The following is a 17,443-nucleotide window of genomic DNA, read 5'->3' as shown; positions in this document are numbered from 1 at the left end:
CTCTGTTCCTGTAGATACAAAGAAAAGACTGGCTTGGCGGCTTAGAACCAAACGGGTTAAAACACCCGGTTTATAGCCAATATGTTTACCATAATAGGAACCAGAAACAGATATAAACAAAGGACAAGGGCTGAGACTGACTCTTTTAGTTAATGAAGCAGGTAATTGTGTATAAGTAATAAACATACCTTGTACATTTTGATCCTTAGAACGCCGGCTTGAATAACCCGGGTGATGGAATTGATAATTCAAATTTTATGAGAGGTCAATGCTTTTGAATACTCAATGATCATTATACCTTGGTAGCCGTGTTGTCAAATAGTCGAGCCGGTGAAGAAGACCAGGCTAATTATTTGTATTATTGAGACAACAAAAAACTAAAAGGCAAACAACAGATAATAAGCATAATTTAACCTTGTATTCAAAAGGTTGGGGGCTTCTATTTCGAATACGACCAGTAAACCGGACCAAAGGGGTTAAGCTAAGGTTCGAATACGACCATATAGCCCCCAGTGGTTTTGGCGTTGCGCCGATCAAGAGGGTACCGACAGCTATGTTCTCTTTGGTTCGAATACGACCTATGTTTGAACAGGAAGCCCCCAAATGACCTTGAGAGGTTTTTAACGACCCTGATTAGAATACGATCCAAATTGGGACCAAAAGGGGTTAAGCTATGATTCGGATACGATCAAGAAGCCCCCAAGTGAGTTTGGCCTTGAGCCGATCAAGAGGGTTACAACAGCTATGTTCTCTTTGGTTCGAATACGACCTATGTTTGAATAGGAAGCCCCCAAGTGACCATGATAATTGCAGCTAGATTCTAATACAATCATAAGCCGGACCAAAAAAGGTTAGACTTGATTCAAATATGATCAGCTCCTTAATAGTCATTTGAGAATAAGAAATAACAAAGATGCATAATCTTTGAAAAGAAAAGAGACCCATGGTCTTACTTTATTACTTATCATGGTATATACAATGGTAAAGTGTGTACATGATGAGAGCCGGTAGCTCAGGTGTAGTATGGCCGAAGTTGAGCAATGTTCCACGGCCGGCGGGTCTCCTCCTCCGACTTATGTGAATCTTTGTGTTCTCGAACATCAATGAGGTAATACGGCCCATTGTTTAAGTTCTTGCTGACCACAAAGGGTCCTTCCCAAGGTGGGGATAGCTTGTGTGCATCTGACAAATCCTGGATGAGCCGGAGCACCAGGTCGCCTTCCTGAAAAGTCCTGGATTTGACCCAGCGGCTGTGATAATAGTGCAGCTCCTGTTGATAAATTGCTGATCGAGCCGCTGCTAAATCTCTTTCTTCATCCAACAAGTCAAGTGCATCCTGTCTGGCTTGTTCATTATTAGCTTCAACATAAGCCGCCACACGGGGCGAGTCATGGCGGATGTCACTAGGCAACACTGCTTCTGCTCCATAAACCATGAAGAAAGGTGTGTAACCCGTAGACCTGTTAGGCGTGGTGTTGATACTCCACAACACCGAGGGTAATTTCTCTACCCAAGAACCCGGCGTTCGCTGTAAGGGAACCATAAGCCGGGGTTTGAGACCTTTTAAAATTTCCTGATTGGCTCTCTCAGCTTGAAAATTGGATTGAGGATGAGCTATAGAAGAAACATCAAGCCGGATGTGCTCACGTTGACAAAACTCCTCCATAGCCCCTTGGGACAGATTAGTGCCATTGTCGGTGATAATGCTGTGTCGAAAACCAAAACGGAAGATCATCTTTTTCATGAACTGAACCACCGTGGCCGCGTCACAGTTACTCACAGGCTTCGCCTCAACCCAGGTAGTGAATTTATCAACTGCCACCAAGAGATGTGTCTTTTTATCCTTAGACCTTTTGAAAGGTCCCACCATGTCAAGCCCCTAGACTGCAAACGGCCAAGTGATTGGAATCATCCGGAGCTCTTGAGCCGGCACATGCGCCCGTCGTGCAAACTTTTGACATCCATCACATCTCCTGACCAGATCCTCTGCATCAGCGTGAGCCGTCAACCAGTAAAAACCGCGACGAAAAGCCTTGGCCTCCAAAGAATTTGACCCGGCGTGATGACCACAATCGCCTTCATGGATCTGATGAAGTATTTCTTGACCTTCTTCGAGGGAAACACACCGCTGAAACGCTCCGGAGACACTGTGATGGTATAATTTTCCATCCGAAATCGTCATTGACTTAGACCGCCGGGTTATCTGTCGAGCCAGGGTCTCATCCGCTGGCAACTCTCCCCGGGTCATGTAAGCCAAGAACGGTACTGTCCAATCTGGGATGACATGAAGAGCCGCCACCAACTGTGCCTCCGGGTCAGGAACAGCCAAATCTTCTTCTATGGGTAACTTGACAGACGGGTTATGTAAAACATCCAAAAAGGTGGTAGGTGGTACCGGCTTACGCTGAGACCCCAACTGGCTTAAAGCATCAGCCGCTTTGTTCTTTCGATGGTCAATGTGCTCCACCTGATACCCTTTGAAATGCCCTGCAACAGCATCAACCTCCCGCGATAAGCCGCCATGAGAGGGTCCTTGGAATCCCACTTGCCTGATACCTGTTGAGCCACTAGATCTGAGTCGCCAAGACATCTGACCCGGCTCAAACTCATCTCTTTTGCTACTCGAAGACCATGGAGCAAGGCTTCATACTCTGCTGCGTTGTTAGTGCAAGGAAACATCAACCGTAACACATAACAAAATTTGTCACCTCGCGGAGAGGTTAACACAACTCCAGCCCCCGAGCCTTCCAACTGTCTGGACCCATCATAATGAATAGTCCAATACGTGTTGTCTGGTTTCTCTTCTGGCATCTGCATTTCTGTCCAGTCATTAATGAAGTCAACCAGTGATTAAGATTTGATCGCGGTACGTGACACATACTTCAACCCATGAGACCCAAGCTCAATTGCCCACTTGGCGACTCACCCAGTGGCTTCTCTGTTTTGAATGATGTCTCCCAAAGGAGCAGAGCTAACCACGGTGATTGGATGTCCCTGAAAGTAATGCTTAAGCTTCCGGCTTGCCATGAACACCCCATATACGAGCTTCTGCCAATGTGGATATCGTTGCTTGGATTCAATTAGCACCTCAGTGACGTAGTAAACTGGCCGTTGAACCGGATGCTCCTTGCCAGCCTCCTTGCGGTCCACCATAATAGACACACTAACGGCTCGTGAGTTGGCGGCCACGTATAACAACAACGGCTCTTTCTCAACTGGAGCAGCCAGGACCGGCGGCTCAGCAAGCTGTGTTTTCAGATCTTCAAAAGCAGAGTTTTCAGCATCGCTTCGAACAAAATCATATGTTTTCTTCTTCATCTGATATAGAGGCATTGCCTTCTCCCCTAACCAGCTTATGAAATGCCTCAAAGCAGCAACACGGCCCGCCAGTCGTTGAACGTCATTGATGCATGTTGGTTTGGCCAGGGATGTAATTTCCTTGATTTTCTCCGGGTTAGCCTCAATACCTCGGTTAGACACCAAAAAACATAAGAGCTTGCCAGCTGGGACTCCAAAAAAACACTTGGCCGGGTTAAGCATCATTTTATAGACCCGGAGATTATCGAAAGTCTCTTTCAAATCTGTGACCAAGGTTTCCTCTTTCCTGGATTTTACCACTATATCATCCACATAAGCATGAAGATTAAGCCCAATTTGATCATGAAGACAATTCTGCACACACTGCTGGTAAGTCGCCTGGGCACTCTTAAGCCCAGAAGGCCTAGACACATAGCAGAAAGCCCCAAAAGGAGTGATAAAAGCCGTCTTCTCCTGATCCTTAACTGCCATCTTGATCTGATGATAACCCGAATAAGCATCCAAGAAACTCAAACGTGCGCAACCCGTTGTAGCATTAATGATCTGATCGATACGGAGGAGTGCAAAAGGATCAGCCGGACAAGCCTTGTTCAGATCGGTGTAATCCACACACATACGCCAGGTGCCATTCTTTTGGAGTACAAGCACCGGGTTGGCTAACCACTCTGGGTGAAAGACTTCTACAATGAACCCAGTTGCCAAAAGTCGGGCCACCTCTTCTCCAATGGCCTTGCGCCATTCTTCATTGAACCGTCGGAGAAATTGTCTGACAGGTTTAAACTTTGGATCAATATAGAGAGTGTGCTCAGCGAGTTCCCTCGGGACACCCGGCATGTCTGAAGGTTTCCATGCAAAGATGTCCCGGTTCTCACGGATGAACTCGATGAGCGTGCTTTCCTATTTTGGATCCAAGTTAGTACTGATGATGAACTGCTCGGATGAGTCGCCAAGCACAAATTCAACCATCTTGGAGTCATCAGCTAATTTGAACTTCAACACTGGCTCATGCTTTGTTGTTGGTTTGTTTAATGACGTTATGTCTGCCGGGTCAACATGATCTTTGTAAAAATTTAACTGTGATGGTGCCCTTATAACCCGGCATCTTAAGCTACAAATACACATAACACGGCCGAGCCATGAATTTGGCATAAGCCGGCCGTCCAAACAGAGCATGATACGGGCTTTTGATCTTAACCACCTCAAAGGTTAATTTTCTGCTCTGGAGTCATACTCATCCCCAAAGGCTACTTCCAGTTCAATCTTACCCACCGGGTATGCCGACTTGCCAGGAACCTCATCGTGAAAAACAGTGTTGGATTGTTTAAGACTCTTATTAGTCAATTCCATCTAGTGGAACGTCTCATAGTAGAGGATGTTGATGCTGCTGCCTCCATCCATGAGTACCTTAGTGAATTTGTACCCACCAACCTGAGGCGCCACCACCAAAGCGAAGTGACTCGGGTTATCGACCTGGGGTGGGTGATCCTCTATGATCCACACAATAGGCTGCTCTGACCAACGTAAGTAACGTGGAACCACCGGCTCAATGGCATTGATGGCCCTCTTGTGAAGTTTCTGGTCTCTCTAACATAAGCTAGTGGTAAATACATGGTATTGCCCACTATTCAGCTGCTTCGGGTTGCTTTGATATCCGGACTGCTGCTGCTGATTACCTTGGCCAAGTTGCGGATTATACCCTCCTTGGTTACCAGGATGGCCCTGACCGTGGAATCCTCCTTGACCTAAGCCGGCGCCCGGGCCTTGGAAACCGCCTCCACCTGAGCCGCCACCTGGTCCATGACCTCCATCAAACGCGTTTGAATTTTTAAATGCCTTCATGATCGTACAATCTTTCCATAGGTGGGTGGCTGGCTTCTCCCGGGTGCCGTGTTTTGGACAAGGCTCATTCAATAATTGCTCAAGGGTGGGACCTGACCCGCCCGACCGAGGGGGCTGTCTGCCCTTGCGCCGTTGATTTCCGCCCTGTGTATTGGTGTTAGCAACAAACTCATCAGCCTTACATTTATTACCTCCTTGATTTGCCGGGTTATGCTGGTGACCCTTGCCGTTGCCATTCTTCTTTCCCTTCGTTGACTTTTCTTTGTCAGACACCGGGTCCTTGGTAGTATCAGAATCAGCATACTTGACGAGAGCCGCCATTAATGTTCCCATGTCATTACAGTCACGCTTGAGCTGCCCCAGCTTCTGCTTCAGAGGGTCAAAACGGCAATTTTTCTCCAACATCAAGACCGCTAAGCCGGCATCCATCTTATCAGATGAATATATTACCTCCTTGACCCGGCGCACCCAATGGGTTGTGGATTCACCATCCTTTTGCTTGCAATTGGTCAGGTCCACAATCGACATAGGCTGCTTTACACGTGTCTTTAAAGTTCTGGATGAACCGGGCCTTCAACTCCGCCCATGAGCCGATAGAATTGGGTGGCAATCCCTTCAACCAAGTACGAGCTGTTCCATCTAACATCATAGTGAAATACTTGGACATTGCTGCATCGCTGACCTCCAATAACTCCATAGCCATCTCGTAACTCTCAATCCAAGCCCCGGGCTGTAAGTCAGCCGTGTAATTAGGTACCTTACGAGGCCCCTTAAAGTCCTTTGGCAAATGCTCATTACGTATGGCCGGCACCAAGCAAGGAACGCCTCCGGTTCTTCTGGCCAATCCTGCCTCGACCGAGGTTGCTGGATAAGCCAAAAAAGTTTGATGAGCCGCCTGGTTTGCTGCCATTTGAACTGCTCGTTGCGCCTCTTGACGAATCCTCTCCTGATCCGCCAAGATAAGGGCTCCAGCCCGCACTGGCTCATGCCTGTATGGCCGGTTGTGGCATTGAGCATTGCTTGACATCTCTGCGGATTCCATATGCCTACTGTAACTCAGGCTCCGGCTTGGGCGAGGAGTTGAATGGATCATGTCTCGACTGTAGGAGTATGCATCCGGCTGTGCCAGAGCTGTTTGAAGAAGTTCTCTTACCCTCCGTGTTTCAGTTGCTGCCGGTGAGTCACCTTCCATCGAAAGAGCCGCCAAACAAGCCGATGCTGCAATGAGGTTTTCCAAAGGGTTGGAGAAGTGACCCGGCGGCGTTGGGACGTAATGAGGCGGAGCGGTAATTATATGAGGCGGATCCATGGGGTGCAGCTAGACCGGTGCGCCGGGTGTTGTAATCCGAGGTGCCTCTGGCGGGTTACTTCCCCCGGCTCTGGGTGTGTGAAAAAGATTCCTAGGATCAAGCATCAGAGGCAGACATGATTGGATTTTCTGATGCCTCCTCCTCATGACCTCATTTGACGCGTTCAGATCCACCGAGAGCCGGAAGGTCTCCGCTTGAAGCTGTTGAGCACGAACGTCCAAAGCCGCCCGCTCTGCTGCCATCCTCACTTCCTCTGCGGCTAGATTTTCTTTAGCTTGCACCATCTCTTCACGTACGCGTGCCACCTCTGCGTCATGCTGGGCTTTATCCGCCGGCTCTACCACGGCAGTCAACAGAGTCGTCAGTTTATCCATGAGGTCCATCAAGATCTGAGCTAGGGGACGCGCGGGGTCTCCTGACTCGGCTGCGGCCGACCTGGTAGCTGTTGCCGCCACTGCTATAGAGTTCTGCCCGGGCTGTGTCCCTACCATGAAGACTCTGACACAATTCGGCGGCTCAAGAGGGTCCGGAATACTGCTACCATCGGAACAGCCCCCGAGCATGCCGTCGTGCAGCTGGTACAAAGAGTCCGTCCCACCCGTTGATGAAGCAGTATCAGAACAGACGGCCGTCTCACCGCCCTCCATCGATCCTTCAGAGTATTCACCGCTGTGGACGCAGCCTACGAAGGCATGCTTCACGGCAGATTGAACACGGGCGGTCCTCGTGTGCCGAGCCGTTTCAATGAGGTTGGTGTGGACGTACGGCTCAGGACCTGACTCGCCGATCCGGCCTATGAAGACGTGAATTCCGCCGAAGGGGAGCCGGTATCCATACTCAATTGATCCGGCCTACGGGCCCCATCCTTCATCGTCGATGTAGAGCTTGCCGCGACGACTCTTGGTCATCCGGCCCACAGAGTATCCCTTGAGCCCTTCGAAGTTGCCCTTCAAGAACACAAATCCACCGTGCACTGGCACCACGGTGGGCGCCAACTGTCGTGGAATTGTCACGGCAGATGTCCTAGAGCAAGGACTTAGTCGTAGGGCCATCGCACTAGGAAACTTAAAGGGGTTAATCGGGACAAAGGACACGAGAGGGTTTTATACTAGTTCGGCCCCTTACGATGAAGGTAAAAGCCTACGTCTAGTTGAGATTGGTATTGTTGGGGTTTCGATCACCAACAGGCTCAACTCGCCAGCTTGGTTATCGATTTGTTGTTTCTTGCCCTAAGCCGCCACCAGGTCGTCCCCTTATATACATGGGTTGACACTTGGTGGCCTACAGAGTCCCGGCCGGCTCATAGTCATGTCCGGCTCGGTGACTTCCTTTACATGCCTTTCTTTACAAGTCTTTCCTTACATACGGCGGTTCACAATATCAGGCCTTAAACCACCTTCAGGCCTTTGGGCCTTCTATAAGATTAAATAAACTATAATCTTGAATGTTTACTGGGCTTCTTGTGTAACCCGCCATTGGGCTGACCCGGCCCCTCCTGGGCGGGTCATAACTGATAGTAATATCCCCAACATTTCTCTTTGTTTCTTTTGCAATCTTGTTTCCTTCCGGTCTATTGTTGGCATCTTCATCAACCTCACCGTCCTCCTCAACGGATATCCTCAACCTTGCTCTATTTGAAGTGGTCTCCATGATTCTTTGGATCAACTTCTCGTCCTTGCATAACTCTTTGTGGATGATGCAACATGAAGGGCTTGTGGCCAAACTTAGTGTTCCGATGCTTGAATTGCTCTTGGATGTAGGGGTCGTACTTGCTACCTCTTGAGCACTGCATTGGATTTCCCCGAAGAGGAGAGGATGATGCAGCAAAGTAGCGTAAGTATTTCCCTCAGTTTTTGAGAACCAAGGTATCAATCGAGTAGGAGGCTATGCGTGAGTCCCTCGTACCTACACAAAAACAATAGCTCAACGCAACTAACGCGCTTAGGGGTTATCAATCCCTTCACGGTCACTTATGAAAGTGTGATCTGATAGAGATGATAAATAATATTTTTGGTATTTTTGGTGTAGAGATACAAAGTAAAAAGTAAAAGCAAAGTAAAAGCAAAGCAATAATAAAGTGATGGAGATTGATATGATGAGAAAGAGACCCGGGGGCCATAGGTATCACTAGTGGCTTCTCTCAAGAGCATAAGTATTCTACGGTGGTTGAACAAATTACTGTTGAGCAATTGACAGAATTGAGCATAGTTATGAGAATATCTAGGTATGATCATGTATATAGGCATCACGTCCGAGACAAGTAGACCGACTCCTGCCTGCATCTACTACTATTACTCCACTCATCGACCGCTATCCAGCATGCATCTAGAGTATTAAGTTAAAAACTGAGTAACGCCTTAAGCAAGATGACGTGATGTAGAGGGATAGTTTCACGCAATATGATAAAAAAACATCTTGTTATCCTCGATGGCAACGATACAATATGTGCCTTGCTACCCCTTCTGTCACTGGGAAAGGACACCGCAAGATCGAACCCAAAGCTAAGCACTTCTCCCATGGCAAGAACAACCAATCTAGTAGGCCAAACCAAACTGATAATTCGAAGAGACTTGCAAAGATAACCAATCATACATAAAAGAATTCAGAGAAGATTCAAATATTATTCATAGATAGACTTGATCATAAACCCACAATTCATCGGTCTCAACAAACACACGCCAAAAAGAAGATTACATCGAATAGATCTCCACGAGAGAGGGGGAGAACATTGTATTGAGATCCAAAAAGAAAGAAGAACCCATCTAGCTACTAACTATGTACCCGTAGGTCTGAAGTAAACTACTCACACTTCATCGGAGAGGCTTGGATGATGATGTAGAAGCCCTCCGTGATCGATGCCCCCTCCAGCGGAGCTCCGGAACAGGTCCCAAGATGGGATCTCGTGGATACAGAAAGTTGCGGCGGTGGAATCAGTTTTTTGGCTCCGTCCCCGATCGTTTGGGGGTACGTGGATATATATAGGAGGAAGAAGTACGTCGGAGGAGCTTCTAGGGGCCCACGAGGCAGGGGGGTGCGCCGTCCACCCTCGTGACCACCTCGTGGCTTTCTTGACGGAGGGTCCAAGTCTTCTGGATCTTATCTGATGAGAAAATCACGTTTCCGAAGGTTTCATTCCGTTTGGACTCCGTTTGATATTCGTTTTCTTCGAAACCCTATAACAGGCAAAAAACAGCAATTCTGAGCTGGGCCTCCGGTTAATAGGTTAGTCCCAAAAATAATATAAAAGTGGATAATAAAGCCCAATAATGTATAAAACAGTAGATAATATAGCATGGAGCAATAAAAAAATATAGATACGTTGGAGACGTATCAGTACTCCACCACTTGCACACCACTCGGTGGTGCATGATTCACTTGGTTGATGCAACTGGAACATCGGTTGCATTGGTCATGAATGGTGCTCCAACGATGCCCAAGAGAACCTCGCGTATGGCTTGATCGCACGTCCACGGAGTTGTTGTAGTGGTCGGTAATTATCTCCCAAAACATGGTCTTGGTTTGATCCGTTCCAATCGTTGCATCCATGGAAATCATGCACCAAGCATTGCAAAGAGCAATATCCACTATGTTCACCATCAACCCTTCTTCACTGCAAATTCCATGATGCTCACCACCAGGAGTGAGTAATCCCTTCGTAGGCTTGCTGGACGGTGTTGGAGATGTATGAGATTTCTCATGTAGTCCAATCAGTTTGTTACGAGTTGATCCCTAGTATCCACTCTGTTCTGAGATTGATGTTGCTATGACTTTGCTATGCTTAATGCTTGTCATTTGGTCACGAGTGCCATGATTTCATATCTGAACTCTTTATGTTTTCATCAATATATTTGAGTTCTTGATCGTATATGCCCGTTGTATGCAATAGTTATTGTTTTGAACTGTAGGCTCCAAGGTGACAATAACCGGGATACTCTCCGGGGATGAGCGTAATTTGAGGAGTTGATGTATTCACCATATGTTGTTGCTTTGATCCGGTTCTCTATCAAAAGGAGGCTTTAATTACCCTTATATTTCCTTATGGACCCCGCTACCACGGGAGGGTAGGACAAAAGATGTCATACGAGTTCTTATTATAAGCATGTATGAATATATACGGAATACATGCCTACATTGAATTGATCAATAGGAGCTATCATGTGTCGCTCTAGGTTGTGATTGTTGCATGATGAATGTCATCCATACAAATATCCATCTCTGATCCAATGCCTAGGCTTTGCTCATATTGTCTTTGCTAAGTTACTACTGTTGTTGCTATTGTTACAATCACTACAAAACTGCTACTGTCACTGCTACTATTACTATTGCTAATGTTACCGCTACTATCAAACTATCACACTATTGTGCTACTATACACTTTTCTGCAGAGAAATAACTTTCCAGGTGTGGTTGAATTGACAACTCAACCGCTAAGGCTCATAAATATTCTTTGGCCCCCTTGTGTCTAATCAATAAATTTGGGTGAAATACTAACCTCGAAGACTGTTGCAATCCCCTATACTTGTGGGTCATAAAGATCTAATCTAGGTTAGATGTCTGATCAGTGCAACCCGTGCCTGGCGTGCCAACATGACGACCCTGAAAACCATCAGTAGTCTTGATCGATAGGTGCACAAGACTTGAACTACCAGAAGGTATCATACATGGGGGGTTTACCCAGGTTCGTGTCATATTCATTGAGAAACACCCTACTCCTACTTCGGATTTGATTAATGGGGGAGAAACACCTCACGTGAGGGGGTTACAATGTATGTGGAGATGATACTATCAACACTATGACTATGATGTCAAATGCCTCAAACTACCCCTGGCCTTGCCTTAGAAAGGATAACGAGGCCTAGGGTTACATGGTTTGCTAACTGACCTATGGTCCAGATCAGAGGAGGAGTTCGTGACTTGCACTCCAATACGAGAACCTTCCAGTGAAGGCAATATGCCCTAGAGGCAATAATAAATTTGTTATTTTATATTTCCTTATATCGTGATAAATGTTTATTATTCATGCTAGAATTGTATTAACCGGAAACTTGATACATGTGTGGATACATAGACAAAACACTGTGTCCCTAGTAAGCATCTACTAGACTAGCTCGTTAATCAAAGATGGTTAAGTTTCCTAACCATAGACATGTGTTGTCATTTGATGAATGGGATTACATAATTAGCAGAATGATGTGATGGACAAGACCCATCAGTTAGCATAGCATATTGATCGTTCAGTTTTATTGCTATTGCTTTCTTCATGTCAAATACATATTCCTTCGACTATGAGATTATGCAACTCCCGGATACCGAAGGAATACCTGGTGTGCTGTCAAACGTCACAATGTAACTAGGTGATTATAAAGATGCTCTACAGGTATCTTCGAAGGTGTTTGTTGGGTTGGCATAGATCGAGATTAGGATTTGTCACTCCGAGTATCGGAGAGGTATCTCTGGGCCCTCTCGGTAATGCACATCATGATAAGCCTTGCAAGCAATGTGACTAATGAGTTAGTTGTGGGATGATGCATTACGGAACGAGTAAAGAGACTAGCGGGTAACGAGATTGAACTAGGTATGAAGATATCGACGATCGAATCTCGGGCAAGTAACATACCGATGACAAAGGGAATGACGTATGTTGTCATTACGGTTTGACCGATAAAGATCTTCGTAGAATATGTAGGAACTAATATGAGCATCCAGGTTCCGCTATTGGTTATTGGCTAGAGAGGTGTCTCGGTCATGTCTACATAGTTCTCAAACTAGTAGGGTCCGCATGCTTAACGTTCGACAACGATTTTATATTATATGAGTTATGTGATTTGGTGACCGAATGTTGTTCGGAGGCCCGGATGAGATCACAGACATGACGAGGAGTCTCAAAATAGTCGAGAGGTAAAGATTCATATATTGGACGATGGTATTCGGACACCGGAAGTGTTCCGGGGTACCGGGTGCATATCGGGTCACCGGAAGGGGTTCCGGGCATCCCACCGGCAACTACATGGGCCTTAATGGGCCAAGGTGGGGACAGACCAGCCCCTAAGGGGCTGGTGTGCCCCTACCATATGGGCTAGCCAAATTGGAGAAGGAAAGGGGGAAAGGGGAATAGGATTCCCCCTTCCCCCTCTTCCCTTCCTACTCCGAATAGGAATAGGAAAGGGGGGAGACCGAATTGGGAGGACCCCAAGTAGGATTCCTCCTACTTTGGGAGAAACCTTGGCTGCCTCTCCTCCCCTCCAACCTATATATATATATATATGTGGGGGGGCACCGCTAGAACACATGACAAACATTGTTAGCCGTGTGCGGCGCCCCCCTCCACATTTTACGCCTCTGGTCATATTCACGTAGTGCTTCGGCGAAGCCCTGCGCGGATCACTTCACCATCACCGTCACCACATCGTCGTGCTGACGGAACTCTCCCTCGACACTTTGCTGGATCAAGAGTTCGAGGGACGTCATCGAGTTGAACGCATGCAGAACTCGGAGGTGCCGTACGTTCGGTGCTTGATCTATCGGAACGAGAAGAAGTTCAACTACATCAACCGCGTTGTCAAATGCTTCCGCTTTGGGTCTATGAGGGTACGTGGACACACTCTCCCCTCTCGTTGCTATGCATCTCCTAGTTAGATCTTGCGTGATCGTAGGAATTTTTTGAATTACTACGTTCCCCAACAGTGGCATCCGAGCCAGGTCTATGCATAGATGATATATGCACGAGTAGAACACGAAGAGTTGTGGGCGATAATAGTCATACTGCTTACCACCAATGTCTTACTTTGATTTGACAGAATTGTTGGATGAAGCGGCCCAGACCAACATTACATGACCGCGTTCATGAGACTGGTTCTACCGACGTTCTTCGCACACAGGTGGCTGGCAGGCGTCTGTTTTTCCAAATTATGTTGAATCGAGTTTGACTACGGCCGGTCCTTGTTGAATGTTAAAACAACACGCTTGACGAAAAATCGTTGTGGTTTTGATGCGTAGGTAAGAATGGTTCTTGCTAGAAGCCCGTAGCAGACACGTAAAACTTGCAACAACAAAGTAGAGGACGTCTAACTTGTTTTTGCAGCACATGTTTTGATGTGATATGGTCAAGGCATGATGTGATATACGTTATTGTATAAGATGATCATGTTTTGTAAAAGTTACTGGCAACCGACAGGACCCTTATGGTTGTCTCTTTATTGTATGAAATGCAAATGCCATGTAATTGCTTTACTTTATCACTATTCATTAGCGATAGTTGTAGTAGCAATAGTTGGCGAGACAACCAAGACGCTACGATGGAGATCAAGGTGTCAAGCCAGTGACGATGGCGATCATGATGATGCTTTGAGATGGAGATCAAAAGCACAAGATGATGATGGCCATATCATGTCACATATTTTTGATTGCATGTGATGTTTATCTTTTATGCATCTTATTTTGCTTAGTACGGCGGTAGCATTATAAGATGATCCCTTACTAAAATTTCAAGGTATAAGTGTTCTCCCTGAGTATGCACCATTGCGACAGTTCATTGTGCCGAGACACCACGTGATGATCGGGTGTGATAAGCTCTACGTTCACATACATCGGGTGCAAGACAGTTTTGCACATGCATAATACTCGGGTTAAACTTGACGAGCCTAGCATGTACAGACATGGCCTCAGAACACTGGAGACTGAAAGGTCGGACGTGAATCATATAGTAGTTATGATCAACATAGAGATGTTCACCATTGAAGACTAATCCATCTCACGTGATGATCGGACATGGTTTAGTTGATTTGGATCACGTAATCATTTAGATGACTCGAGGGATGTCTATCTAAGTGGGAGTTCTTAAGTAATATGATTAATTGAACTTAATTTATCATGAACTTAGTCCTGGTAGTATTTGCATATCTATGTTGTAGATCAATAGCTCGCGATATAGCTTTCTTATTTTTGATATGTTCCTAGAGAAAAATAAGTTGAAAGACGATAGTAGCAATAATGCGGACTGGATCCGTGATCTGAGGATTATCCTCATTGTTACACAGAATAATTATGTCCTTGATGCACTGCTAGGTGACAGACCTATTGCAGGAGCAGATGCAGATGTTATGAACGCTTCGCAAGCTCGATATGATGACTACTTAATAGTTTAGTGCGCCGTGCTTTATGGCTTAGAACCGGGACTTCAAAAAGTTTTGAACACCACGGAGCATATGAGATGTTCGAAGAGATGAAATTGCTATTTCAGACTCATGCCCGTGTCGAGAGGTATGAGACCTCTGACAAATACTGTGCCTACAAGATGGAGGAGAACAACTCAACTAGTGAGCATATGCTCAGAATGTATCGGTGTTGGTGTCAAAACCGGCGGATCTCGGGTAGGTCGTCCTGAACAGTGCGTCTAAGGATCGATGGTAACAGGAGACATGGGACTCGATGTTTACCCAAGTCCGGGCCCTCTTGATGGAGGTAATACCCTACTTCCTGCTTGATTGACTTTGATGAGTATAGGGGTTACAAGAGTTGATCTACCACGAGATCAGAATGGCTAAACCCTAGATGTCTAGACTATATGATTATAATTGTCATTGCCTCTACGGACTAAACCCTCCGGTTTATATAGACATGGGAGGGGGCTAGGGTTGTACCGAGTCGGTTTACAGAGAAAGGAATCTTCATATCCGCATGCTAAGCTTGCCTTCCACACCAAGGAGAGTCCCATCCGGACACGAGGGAAGGCCTTCTATCTTGTATCTTCATGGCCCATCTGTCCAGCCCATGTCACATAGCCCGGACGCCCGAGGACCCCATAATCCTGGACTCCCTCAGTAGCCCCTCAGTCTTCAATGACGATGTGTCCGACATGCAGATTGTCTTCGACATTGCAAGGCGGGTTCCTCCTCCGAACACTTCAAAGCAGTTGATCGTCAGTACTATAACCGGCTCTGTACAATAGTCATACCTCTGAATTACAAGGGCAGAATAGAGATAAGTTCTGTCTTCTGAAGATTTCACTGGTGAGACATTACGTCCGGCCATTTTATTTTTTCAAACCGTTTTTCGGCTCCCGTTTCGCATTTCGAGACGCAACCACCCTCGACACATCTTGTCAAAGCAGAGATCGTGCCCCCTTATTATGGGATTCTCATCAATACGGGTTTGGGAAATGCAACCGTGCCGTTTCGCACAACCCCTTGGAAATAGGCAAGCTTTAAGGCTCGTGGGGGACACATGATATTCACTGCCTTTATAAGGAGATAAGATTCCCCCTTTTTAACGCACGCCTTCCCCTTCCTTAGCCCATTCGCCCTCAAGCTCCAGCGCCCAAGCTTCAATCCTCTTCATTCCCAGAAAGTACTCCAGCCATGTCCGGATTCGGAGCATAGGTCAAGTGGATGGCTTCCTCCATCACGGAGAGAAACATCAAGGAACTCCGGGAAGCGGGGTACCTGGCCAAGGAGATCGCCCACCGGCTTCCAGCCAAAAAGCAGATCATCCCCACTCCAAAGCCCAGCAAGAGGGTAGTGTTTATCCCTCATATTCTTTTTGCAAACTTGGGTTTCCCCTTCATCCTTTCATCTGCGGCCTCATGTTTTACTACGGGCTAGATTTCTATGATCTAGCCCCAAATTATTTCCTCAACATTTCAGCTTTTATTGTCGTATGCGAGGCATTCCTCCGCATTTCCCCCCACTTCGGCCTATGGCTCAAGGTCTTCAATGTGAAGCCGAAAGTGGTGGATGGCCGGCACATGGATTGCGGTGGCGCTATGGTGAGCAAACTGCCCAACGTCACTTGGCCCCAGGGCACCTTCGTGGAGACTATGAAGGGATGCCAGCAGGGGTGGTTCTATGTCACAAAGCCCCATGACTCCACATGGGTTGCTCGTGCGGAGTTCAAGTCCGGACCCCCAATGCAGCTGGCATCCTGGCTCAACAAGGGCCTGGACTAGGCATCGTCTGACGAGGTAACGGTGCTGCAGAAGAGAATCAAGATCATGGTAGATAAAAATTCCAACCTCGCCAGTGTGATCCAGGTGATTCTCTTCCGTCGGATTCTCCCCTGTCAGGCGCGTCAAGAGCCCATGTGGAAGTTCAACCCGGCCGGTCCCCGGACCCTGCATCGGTTCTTTGGCACGAAGCACAAAGACATGTGGAAGCTGTTTTTCAAGACCCAGAAGTCATGTCGGAGACAACCGAAGACCTCGGCGACGACAGCACCCATGCTGCGACCCCCGCAAGTTCTTTGATAACCTTACTTTACGAATCCAAGGAGCACACTAAACCCTCCATTTACTTTTGCAGGGCTAGACGAAGAAAGCGGACCGGATTCACTATTCGGCTCCGCTGCCCGAAGACCCAGCTATTCCTCTATTGACGAGGATGCTGGTCCCGGCGCCATACCAGGCGTCGGAAAAGAAAGCCAAGGAGAAGGGCAAGGAGGCCAAGAGTGGCCTCCGCCGTCAGGGTGTTTCAGACGTAGTGTTCGAGGACATTGGAACCCTCTCCTCCCCTGACGAAGAGGAAGAGGAGGAGGAAGAGAGCAACTCCCCCCCCCCTAAGGGGGAGAATAAGAAAAGGCAGCCTCCGCCGATCTAGAGGCGGAGGCGTCCAAGAAAGGGAGGACGTCCCTTACGGATGACTCCAAATCGGACACTGATGACTGGCGCCCCTGGCCGGATCATAAGAACTCAAAGGTATATATATGTCCGGCTTTTCTGGCTTATAGTTGTAATGCATTTAAATTGTATGCTGCAGTCCAGTTAAGGTCCTCCCACAACGATCCTCCTCTTCCGGGAATTCGTTGGGTCCGAACATGATGGAGAGTAAATCGCCTCCACTAGCTTCCTCCCCAACTATCGCGGATAACACCGAGGTGTCATCCCAAAGGACCCTTCCGGAACAGGGAGAGGTGCCGGAGGCTGCCAAGACGGTGCCGAAGGGTGACACTTTGGCTGTCGAGAACATGGGGGAACCGACCCCCAT

General features: G+C 47.2%; 1 pseudogene; it reads right to left on the bottom strand.

Annotated features, from left to right (window-relative positions):
* The window catches only part of LOC125532857 (uncharacterized), a 66,511-nt pseudogene extending 49,829 nt beyond the window's left edge, over window positions 1–16,682 (bottom strand).
* Window positions 16,683–17,443: the final 761 nt, after the last annotated feature.

The sequence above is a fragment of the Triticum urartu genome, chromosome 1A, assembly GCF_056163025.1.
Source record: "Triticum urartu cultivar PI428250 chromosome 1A, HENAU_Tu73, whole genome shotgun sequence".
In the NCBI taxonomy this organism is placed as follows: Eukaryota; Viridiplantae; Streptophyta; class Magnoliopsida; order Poales; family Poaceae; genus Triticum; species Triticum urartu.
The sequence above is the reverse complement of the archived record's forward strand: the minus strand, read 5'-3'. Positions and strand labels throughout refer to the sequence as shown.